This window comes from Xenopus tropicalis, chromosome 5 (assembly GCF_000004195.4).
Source record: "Xenopus tropicalis strain Nigerian chromosome 5, UCB_Xtro_10.0, whole genome shotgun sequence".
Lineage (NCBI taxonomy): Eukaryota > Metazoa > Chordata > Amphibia > Anura > Pipidae > Xenopus > Xenopus tropicalis.
Genome location: NC_030681.2, coordinates 121,946,855 through 121,958,896, shown reverse-complemented (window position 1 = coordinate 121,958,896; position 12,042 = coordinate 121,946,855).

Genomic DNA, 12,042 nt, shown 5'->3' with positions numbered 1-12,042 from the left:
ACATGTATAGCGATGTGAGTTTACAAGGGGGGAGGTTAATATATATATATATATTTATAATATGCTCAGAATAGCACCTCCCTCCATTCACACTACCATGTAGCCACCCTTGTGCAAGGAAATCTGATATATATATAAAATAAATCACAGCCAGCACCAAGGATCTTTTAGTTTAACAACTTCGTTTGTTATAATTGCACGTACAACCGACGTTTCTGTTAGACATTTTTCCCCAAAGGGGACCAAAACATTGGTTGTACATGCAATTATAATACACAAAGTTGTTGAACTACAAGATCCATGGTGCTGGCTGTGATTTATTTTGTGTGTGTATATATATATATATATATATATATATATATATATATATATATATATATATATATAAATAAAGACTGGCAACTCCAGGATTTTATACAAGCAAACGGTGTTTATTAAAAATCTAGGCAACATGATATTTTGGTCTCCAGTGGGATCTTTCTCCTAGTGTGGACTGAAATGTCCTGTTGGCTATATTTTTAATATACCATGTTTTTTTTTGGGAACCCAGGTGCAACAACAATACCTGGTGGTCTAGTGGAGCGGCGGGGAAGCCAGCCACTCTGCTTGTGGGGACGCCCACCACCACCTTCTCTTAAATGCCACTCGTATTTTAGAGCATGTCCAATTATTATTATCCCTTGCCCAACGTAGGTTCTGCCTTGTATAGCTCCTGGGTGCATTTCTTGACTGAATCCTGTATTGGACCTCTGATTCCTGACTTTGATGTTTGCTGCCTGAACTGACCCTTTTTCCCACTTTTTTCTCTTGTATATTCTTTATTTATAAAACAAACATTTTTTAATCATTTTAATTCTACAGAATAGAAAAAGTATTGAGAAACAAAGACCATATAACGCTTTACGTAGGTCAGGGTTACATTTATAAAAATAGCAGTGACCATCTGTACTTTATTAATTGAGTTTTGTTGACATGTCCCAAATGAATACTATCTCTTCCATTGCGATTGTCCATTATTACTCGAATGGCTAATCTGGGATACAATTTTTCATTCAAACGGTCATAATATTAAGATTATGCGTTTTTGCTTTATGAAATACTGCCTAAACTTATGGTGGAATTCCATTATGTAAAAAAAAAAGTAAAATAAAGGTAAATTGGGAGAAATTAGGAAATATAGGATTTAGGAAATGAGAAAAGATAAGAGGGTAAAGGGTCGCACAGCCGTTCCTGCTTTACTGATCAGATCTATGTATAAGAGTCATGAAAACAAACTTAGTAATGTATATATAAAATATCACTCCTAGTGCATTATTTGTCATATACCCTGTTGAGATTCTAAAAACATTACCCATGATGACCAAGTTTGTACAAATATAACTTGTTTTCCTTGTACACCAATTAGAAGCTCCTCCATACTCATGATATCTCCCATTTCTTTGTCCACTTTTTGACTACGCCTTCTTGACCCTGATTTGGTACTTTGCTGCTAGTCTGGTTGTGACCTTGGCCTGTTCTGTGACTTCATCTTACTCTCTCCATTCTCCAATGGCACACTTTGGTTCCTTCGCTTGCCCAGAACTCTTGCTTTGGTTCTCTCACATTAAGTCCTGGTGGCATCTGAGTAGCAGAGGGCTCCTCCTAAAGTGAAAGGTGACTGTTATAGGCAGAAAAGTGAGCTGAGACCTTGGTAACAAGAAGTTGCTGGCAATTAAGCGGGCTTTTAAGGAATAGAGACATCTTCTGGAGGGAACCATGTATTGAGCTATATATTGAACGATTAAATCCTAGACAAGCTAGGTTGGTGTTATTTTTCACCCATTTCAACTTCTTAATTACAGGCCAGGGTCTAAAAACATGAAGGAAGACAACCTCTCTCAAAGTTTTGTCTTCAATCATCAAGAAATTCTCGAAGCTGATACTATTATTTCTAAGGAAGTTTGAGTCCAACCTTTCTGCCTTTTAACTTAATTTGCCTGCAAATGTACCACCTAGCAAGCTTTTTGTTTCAGAAAAACTTTGTGAAGCTGTTTTTTCTGAGACTCACGACCCTAGGGTAGCTAGGCATCCAGGCCAATATAAAACTTGTTATATTGACTTTTGTGTGGTTTGTCAACGTTCTAAAGTCCTTACCTCGGGGTTTGCTATAAACGCTTTTTGTTCCTGAAAGGCCATGGGCTCATATTTCCATGGATTTTATTGATCATTTGACCCCTTCAAATGGAAATACTGTTATCTGGGTGGTGGTGGATTGGTTTAGTAAGATGTGCCACTTTATTCCCCTCCCTTCTGCTAAGTCTTTGGCTGAACTCTTCATTTCTAATATATTCAAATTTCACAGGGCTCTACTAAATATTGTCTCTGATAGGGGGGTTCTTTCTGTCTCTAGGTTTTGGTGGGCCTTCTGCTCACCAATGGGTACTGATTTGTCTTTTTCTCTGATAGGGGGGTTCAATTTGTCCTTTTCTTCACCCTCAAACTAAAGTCCAAACAAAAAGGACAAATCAGACACTGGAGCAATATCTTAGGTGTTATGTCTCTAGTAATCTAGTAGTCTCTAGTAATTTTCCATTTTCCGGTCCGGTTTCTGCTTTTCCTGCTACCAATTCTTTCGTTGAACATTTTTCTAAAATTTGGCAGAAGGTTCAAAATTCTCGATCCTCTGTTGTAGTTGCTCAAAAAAGAACTGCTGACAGGCACAGGAGGGAGTCTGACTGTTTTCTAAGAACATCCCTTTAAAGGTTCCTTCTGCTAAGTTAGGACCCAAATTCATTGGACCTTTTCCATCTCTTTAATTTTTCTACTGTTCAGCTTGAACTTCCTCCCAAGCTCAGAATTTCTAATGCTTTTTATGTTTCTTTGTTAAAGCCGGCCAGAACAGTTCGTCAGCATTCTACTCCTCCTCCAGTTATGGTCGATGGTCAGTCTGAATATGAGGTACAGAGATGGGAATAGTTGATTCTTGAATTTTTAAGGTTAACTGCAATATCTTGTAAACTGGAAAGATTACAGTGCTGACATCATTGCGACTGGGATAAGATTCTAATATCTGAAGGCCCCTTGTCATATTTTCCTTTGCCCAATGTAGGTTCTGCCTTGTATAGCTCCTGGGTGCGTTTCTTGACTGAATCCTGTGTATGACCTCTGCCTGATTCCTGACTTTGACATTTGCTGCCTGAACTGAACCTTTTGCTGGCTTTTTGACTATGCCCTCTTGATCCTGATTTGGGACATTGCTGCTAGTCTGGTTGTTACCTTGGCCTGTTCTGCGACTTCTCCTGTGACATGGTCTAGTTCCTTTGCACACCCAGAACTTTTGCTTTGGTTCTCTCTAGTGATGAGCGAATTTGCAAAACATGGCTATCGTGCAACCTTTTTTGCCATACGCAACTTTCTTTTTTTTGCCGTGCACAACTTTTTTTTTTTCTGCAACTTTTTCCTCAATTGACAAATTTCTCCTGCTGCAAATTTTTGCCACCGTTTCACAGCAAAACACAGAAATTTGCAACAAATCCATGCTTAGCAAATCACTAGTTCTTTCACATTAGGTCTGAGTAGCGGAGGCTCCTGCCAAAGTGAAAGGTGGCAGTTAGCTCAGACCAGTATCTTGGCATTTGTTCTGGGTTTTGGAATACCATAGGTGACACTAGGAACTTCTGCCTGGTCAGAAGGTGGGGTAACTCTAGGGTTTCCCTGTGTCAATAGGTGTAGCACTGCTTGATTCGGAATGGAAAGCAGGAAGGACTGAGTGGCATGGAGTGCAACTATAGAGCACATTTTGATGCAAGTATCTTTAAAGAGAGCAGTTTATGCACAACTCAGTGTGGGAAATTTGGAAAGTTGCTCACTGCGTTTGCAGCATGTGTTAATCGAAAGAGAGAGTTTTTTTTACATATTTCTGATTATATTAGTGCATTATTATTATTATTATATTATTGCTATTTGGATATTACATTTCTAAGACTACAAGGCTGTACAGCCTTGTATTCTAATGATCATATTTTAATAAGCTCTTTTAATACTTCTGTACTAATTGTTTATATGTATTTTCCTGTGTTTGTATGTTTATTTTTTCAGTTTACACAAATTTACCTTTTGTGCACTAGAAAGAAGAACCTGCTTTTTTTCATTTCTGAACACAGCCGTATGAAAAATAATATACAGTAACTTAGCACTTTTTGGAAGATGGTTGGACCCAGAGAGAAAAAAAACCCCATCTTCTTTAATCAGACACTGCACAAACTGCCATCTCCTTAAAAAAATAAATGAAAATGAAGTTATTGAAGTACTTGTTCATATTTAAATGTTGTAAAGAATTTATCAAGAGATTACAACCAGTTTGTTTTGGAAAGACTTTTTAACCACTGATTTGTCTTGCTGATTTCATCATTATAATTTTGTCACTTTTTACCATCACAGGAAAGTAAAGAAAAGGCTCATAAGGGGCATATTTATCAAAAACTGAGTGTTCAATTTTTTTTTCTTCCGAAACCAACTTCAAAACTCAATCACTTAAAAAAAATAAAAATACTCAAATGCAGCGCTATTGCATCTCACTTATTATTTTCTATGATGCTTCCAACTTTCAATACATTTTTTTTTAGAAATATTTTTATATAATATTATATAATATTATATAATTACATATTTTTAACTGCTGGTAAAATGTTCTGCTACCAATTTTGAGTGTTAATTTGCTGTGGAGATTTGTGCCACTTCATCCATGATAGGAACTAGCACTCAGACCATATTCTTTGGCTCTTAGCCTTTAATGTCAGGATGTAACAGGACAATTCAATGTTTTGGGGGGCTGATATAATTTTTTGTCAGGAAGGTTAAGGGGAGGTTTCACAACCAAAACTTTAAATCTGTAGCTCTGAATAAAAGGCTATGAGCCAAAGAATATGGTCTGAGTGCTAGTTCCTATTTCCTGAGAATTCTGGATTGCTTTGACACCAAGGCAGGTGTGAGGGAGCTGTACACCACCAACATACCTATGAATATTGGAGTGCAATGGTAATAAGAACATAACAGTGTACAGTAACTGTCTTTAGGCTGCAATGGTATCTTCCAGCCTTTGCCCAGGCTGAGATATGTAACTGTCTCTAGGCTGCAATGGTATCTCCCAGCCTTTGAGATATGTAACTGTCTCTAGGCTGCAATGATATCTTCAAGCCATTGCCCAGGCTGAGATATATAACAGTCTCTAGGCTGCAATGGTATCTTCCAGTCTTTGCCCAGGCTCAGATATGTAACTGTCTCTAGGCTGCAGTGGTATCTTCCAGTCTTTGCCCAGGCTCAGATATGTAACTATCTCTAGGATGCAATGGTATCTTCCAGCCTTTGCCCAGACTCAGATATGTAACTGTCTCTGCACTGCAATGGTATCTTCCAGCCTTTACCCAGGCTTAGATATGTAACTGTCTCTGCGCTGTAATAGTATCTTCCAGCCTTTGCCAAGGCTGAGATATGTAACTGTCTCTAGGCTGCAATGGTATCTTCCAGCCTTTGCCCAGGCTGAGATATATAACTGTCTCTAGGCTGCAATGGTATCTTCCAGTCTTTGCAAAGGCTGAGAAATATAACTGTCTTTAGGCTTCAATGGTATCTTCCAGCCTTTGAGATATGTAACTGTCTCTAGGCTGCAATGGTATCTTCCATCCATTGCCCAGGCTGAGATATGTAACTGTCTCTAGGCTGCAATGGTATCTTCCATCCATTGCCCAGGCTGAGATATGTAACTGTCTCTAGGCTGCAATGGTATCTTCCAGCCTTTGAGATATGTAACTGTCTCTAGGCTGCAATGGTATCTTCCATCCATTGCCCAGGCTGAGATATGTAGCTGTCTCTAGGCTGCAATGGTATCTTCCTGCCTTTACCCAGGCTGAGATATGTAACTGTCTCTAGGCTGCAATGGTATCTTCCAGTCTTTGCCAAGGCTGAGAAATATAACTGTCTCTAGGCTGCAATGGTATCTTCCAGCCATTGAAATATGTAACTGTCTCTAAGCCGCAATGGTATCTTCCATCCATTGCCCAGGCTGAGATATGTAACTGTCTCTAGGCTGCAATGGTATCTTCCAGCCTTTGAGATATGTAACTGTCTCTAGGCTGCAATGGTATCTTCCATCCATTGCCCAGGCTGAGATATGTAACTGTCTCTAGGCTGCAATGGTATCTTCCATCCATTGCCCAGGCTGAGATATGTAACTGTCTCTAGGCTGCAATGGTATCTTCCAGCCTTTGAGATATGTAACTGTCTCTAGGCTGCAATTGTATCTTCCAGCCTTTGAGATATGTAACTGTCTCTTGGCTGCAATGGTATCTTCCATCCATTGCCCTGGCTGAGATATGTAACTGTCTCTAGGCTGCAATGGTATCTTCCAGCCTTTGAGATATGTAACTGTCTCTAGGCTGCAATGATATCTTCCAGCCATTGCCCAGGCTGAGATATGTAACCGTCTCTAGGCTGCAATGGTATCTTCCAGCCTTTGCCCAGGATGAGATATGTAACTGTCTCTAGGCTGCAATGGTATCTTCCAGCCGTTACCCAGGCTTAGATATATAACTGTCTCTAGGCTGCAATGGTATCTAACAGCCTTTACCCAGGATGAGATATGTAACTGTTTCTAGGCTGCAATGGTATCTTCCAGCCATTTCCCAGGCTTAGATATGTAACTGTCTCTAGGCTGCAATGGTATCTTCCAGCCTTTGAGATATGTAACTGTCTCTAGGCTTCAATGGTATCTTCCAGCCTTTGAGATATGTAACTGTCTCTAGGCTGCAATGGTATCTTCCATCCATTGCCCAGGCTGAGATATGTAACTGTCTCTAGGCTGCAATGGTATCTTCCAGCCTTTTCCAAGACTTAGAAATATAACTGTCTCTAGGCTGCAATGGTATCTTCCAGCCTTTTCCAAGACTTAGAAATATAACTGTCTCTAGGCTGCAATGGTATCTTCCAGCCTTTGAGATATGTAACTGTCTCTAGGCTGCAATGGTATCTTCCAGCATTTGAGATATGTAACTGTCTCTTGGCTGCAATGGTATCTTCAAGCCGTTGAGATATGTAAATGTCTCTAGGCTGCAATGGTATCTTCCATCCATTGCCCAGGCTGAGATATGTAACTGTCTCTAGGCTGCAATGGTATCTTCCTGCCTTTACCCAGGCTGAGATATGTAACTGTCTCTAGGATGCAATGGTATCTTCCAGCCTTTGAGATATGTAACTGTCTCTAGGCTGCAATGGTATCTTCCAGCCTTTGAGATATGTAACTGTCTCTAGGCTGCAATGGTATCTTCCAGTCTTTGCCAAGGCTGAGAAATATAACTGTCTCTAGGCTGCAATGGTATCTTCCAGCCTTTGAGATATGTAACTGTCTCTAGGCTGCAATGGTATCTTCCAGCCATTGAAATATGTAACTGTCTCTAAGCCGCAATGGTATCTTCCATCCATTGCCCAGGCTGAGATATGTAACTGTCTCTAGGCTGCAATGGTATCTTCCAGCCTTTGAGATATGTAACTGTCTCTAGGCTGCTATGGTATCTTCCATCCATTGCCCAGGCTGAGATATGTAACTGTCTCTAGGCTGCAATGGTATCTTCCATCCATTGCCCAGGCTGAGATATGTAACCGTCTCTAGGCTGCAATGGTATCTTCCAGCCTTTGAGATATGTAACTGTCTCTAGGCTGCAATTGTATCTTCCAGCCTTTGAGATATGTAACTGTCTCTTGGCTGCAATGGTATCTTCCATCCATTGCCCAGGCTGAGATATGTAACTGTCTCTAGGCTGCAATGGTATCTTCCAGCCTTTGAGATATGTAACTGTCTCTAGGCTGCAATGGTATCTTCCAGCCTTTGAGATATGTAACTGTCTCTTGGCTGCAATGGTATCTTCCATCCATTGCCCTGGCTGAGATATGTAACTGTCTCTAGGCTGCAATGGTATCTTCCAGCCTTTGAGATATGTAACTGTCTCTAGGCTGCAATGGTATCTTCCAGCCTTTGAGATATGTAACTGTCTCTAGGCTGCAATGATATCTTCCAGCCATTGCCCAGGCTGAGATTTGTAACCGTCTCTAGGCTGCAATGGTATCTTCCAGCCTTTGCCCAGGATGAGATATGTAACTGTCTCTAGGCTGCAATGGTATCTTCCAGCCTTTGCCCAGGCTGAGATATATAACTGTCTCTAGGCTGCAATAGTATCTTTCAGCCTTTGCCCAAGCTGAGATATATATAACTGTTTCTAGGCTGCAATGGTATCTTCCAGCCATTTCCCAGGCTTAGATATGTAACTGTCTCTAGGCTGCAATGGTATCTTCCAGCCTTTGAGATATGTAACTGTCTCTAGGCTTCAATGGTATCTTCCAGCCTTTGAGATATGTAACTGTACTCTGTACAAGTACATTAGAGGGGATTATAGGCAGTTGGGGGATGTTCTTTTTTCCCATAAAAACAATCAACGCACCAGAGGTCACCCCAATAGATTAGAGGAACAGAGCTTCCATTTGAAGCAGCGTAGGTGGTTTTTCACGGTGAGGGCAGTGAGGTTATGGAATGCCCTTCCTAGTGATGTGGTAATGGCAGACTCTGTTAATGCCTTTAAGAGGGGCCTGGATGAGTTTTTCTTCCAGCCTTTGCCCAGGCTGAGATATGTAACTGTCTCTCGACTGCAATGGTATCTTCCAGCCTTTGCCCAGGCTTAAATATGTAACTGTGTCTAGGCTACAATGGTATCTTCCAGCTTTTGCCCAGACTGAGATATGTAACTGTTTCTCAGCTGCAATGGTATCTTCCAGGCTGAGATTTATACAGTAGAGTGATAAAACTGCTGTGCTTTTAAGGGACAGTAACAGTGCTTGATCAAGCCATGACATGTGGGTAGTGGGGAGACAATAGACTTGACTAGGGGCAGGTTAAAGAGGTATGTTCCTAGCCCCACCCCTCACCCCCCACATGCACCTTTTTGTTCCCCAGGGACCTTCCTTTTCTGCCTACTTTTCCAGCCCTTAACAACAGCCATGCACAGTTCAAGTTTGTACAAGTTTCTGTGGGAATGATCCCTATAAAGACAGTATTTCCTGTGGCATCATACTTAAAGGAGAACTAAAGCTTAATAAAGAGGTAGGGTAGAAATTAATGATGGGCGAAATGCTTCACCAGGCATGGATTCGTGAAAATTCACTGCGGAAAAATTCGCTGCGCGTCCAGAAATTGGCTGCCGCAGCAAAAGAATAGTCGCGTGTCAAGAAAAGAATAGTCGTGGGCGTCAAAAGAATAGACGCGGGCGTCAAAAGAATAGCAATGCAAGAAAACAATAGCTGCGGGTGACAAAAGAATAGGAGCACCTAAAGAATAGCCGTGGGCGACAAAAGAATAGTCACGCTCAACATTTTCGCCCGCTTCGTTAATCTTTTTAAAGATTCGTGAATTTTTCGGCAAAGCGAAACAGGCCAGATTCGCTCATCACTAGTAGAAATGCTTCACGTTATGCTTTGGGTTTCCATAGCCAGGAAACAACTTCCTTTAGCATTGAAGATCTGTGCCCACAGATACTTGCACTAGCTGCCCATCTCTGTTTGTGCTGATTCTCTGCACATGCTCTGAGCATAGGGACCCACTCACAATACACTGTACATATAGAAAAGTTCCCATACAAGGCTGATCAGAATTTTATAATCAGCTCTGTAGAGACAGCTTATGTGACAGCTGAAGCACACTTTCTGCTTAATAATTTGCAACAACCCCTAGGAGCTTACCTTCTCAGCAGCTGCCCATAACCCACTGAGCATGTGCAGTGTCACTGACACTCCTAAAAAATATAATATGGTTACTCCCTGTGCAAAACGTTTAAGGCCTGAATTTTTATTGTTATAGAGAGTCTGAACCTTTAGGCTGGTATGGTATGTACAGTATATACAACATGGAATTTTTATGTATTTATGGCATATATTTATCTATCTATCTATCTATCTATCTATCTATCTGTCTGTCTGCTAAAATTTAATTGTGAAAAGAAAACGCAAATGCATAGAACTTGTATTCTTCTGAATAAAAAACATTGAAATACTCAAATTAAAATTATTGCTTGAATTTTTCCTAGGACAACTCTCATTTACTTCTACATAATAAATATTGAACACTTGAAACCATAATTTGAATTTGGGAATTTTTGTGCAAAAAAAAATTCAAATTGCAGAAAATAAATTTAAATATTGATAAATCAGCCCCTTAGCCTAATTATTTGTTGATGTGAGGTTTCTAATGGTAGAAGTCCTTAGGATTGTCCCTGTCTTAGGGTCACCTATAGCACCCAATTTTGCTCAAAACTGAGCCATTCCCTTTAATTTTCATAAGTGAAAAGTAAAAAACTGCTGTGACACTTTGGGGCACCTTTACTAAAACTCAACTATACTCATGTAACCCTTTCTTGGCGCACTCACTTATTGTGGGCTGTATACAGGCAATTTGGTTCCCTAATGCAAATTAAAGGTACTGGGAACTGAGATTTTAGCGCAGTGCCTCCACCTAGTGGACACTGAGGAGCACACCTGCTTCCTGAAGCTAATGGGTTATGTTCATTGGGTGAAGCACAGAGCTAAAGTGGAGTTGTCAGGATCTGTGGGAAATCAAACCCTACACTTCATGAGGAACTTTGATTGCATTAACCTACTGAGCCACAAGAGGCTCTTTGACCAGGACTTGGTCAGTTGCCCCGATGTGCATCCAGCATCTCTGCCTGTTTCCCTTCAGTTTTACCCATCTTGTTAATCGCATGTGTTGCTGGTTTAGTAAATAGCAGCCTTTATAATCCTGCTCCTGGCAACTCCCGGTGCTTGATCATCGTTCCTGCTGAGCCTGATCTAGCCACATTCTGATTCTTGACATCCTGTGATCCGTGATTCCTGTGTTTCCTGCCTGTGCCCTGCCTGGTTTCCTGTGTCTGTTCTCCTGTCCCTACCTGGTACCCTGTCTTCCATGGATCCCCCTGGTTTGACCTTCGGCCTGTAGACTTGACCTCGTTTGCCTGCTGCCTGCCACTGACCTCAGCCTGCCTTACGGACCTTGCCAGTATTCTTCCAGCCCTGACCTACTTGCCTGTTACCGGATTCTTTTTATCTTGCATCATCACAGGCCTGTATATTTACTCTTTTTGTTCTGTTTTTTTCTGTTTGGGGGTTACTCTGCACATAGGCTGCTACCTGCTGGTCACCCACCACAGGCCAGTCCTGACAGGAGTGAATGCTAGAACCATAAACAGTTTCATTGTAGCATGCAGACAAAAGAAGACAGTTGCAAAGCTTCATGAAACAAGTAGCAATTGCTTGGGACTCAACAAAGCCTTTATGTTGTGGGTCATTTTTAATATTCACCTGTGGCCCTACAGGATAAAAAAAAAATCTGTCAGAAAACATTTTTTCATGGATTTAAATTTGGTGGAATTAGCAGAAATCCAAATAAATATATATTTTAGGCATGATATATTATCACCATGCTTTATGTAGGCAGTGCTTTACAGAGACTGTCAATCATTCACATCTGCCCCGGCCCAGTGGAACTTACAATCTGAAGTTCCTAAAATGCACAGACACACATTAGCATTAGTGTTATCAGGCATCAGTTCATCTACTGGGGCATTATGTTTTCTGATAAAAGCACAGAGCAGAAATGGTTGTCATTTAAAATGATATTAAATCATTACTGTTCTCAATTTATTCCATTAATAAGAAAAAGTAGAAGAGTTAAGAATCACCCTATGTGGCTTAACTCTGAGGTAAAGAAGTTAATAGGGAAAAAAGGAAAGCTTTTAAGAAATATAAGTCAGAGGGGACAGTAGATGCGTTTAATGAATATAAACACTATAACAAGTGTTGTAAAACAGCAATCCGGAAGGCAAAGATAGAAAATGAGGAGCGCATTGCGGCAGAGGCCACGTTTTTTAAGTATATTAATAGTAAAAAGATGCAGATTGAGGGTGTGGCCCCATTGAGTTATAGTAACAATATGGTTACAGTGGATACAGAAAAGGCAGATTAACCAGT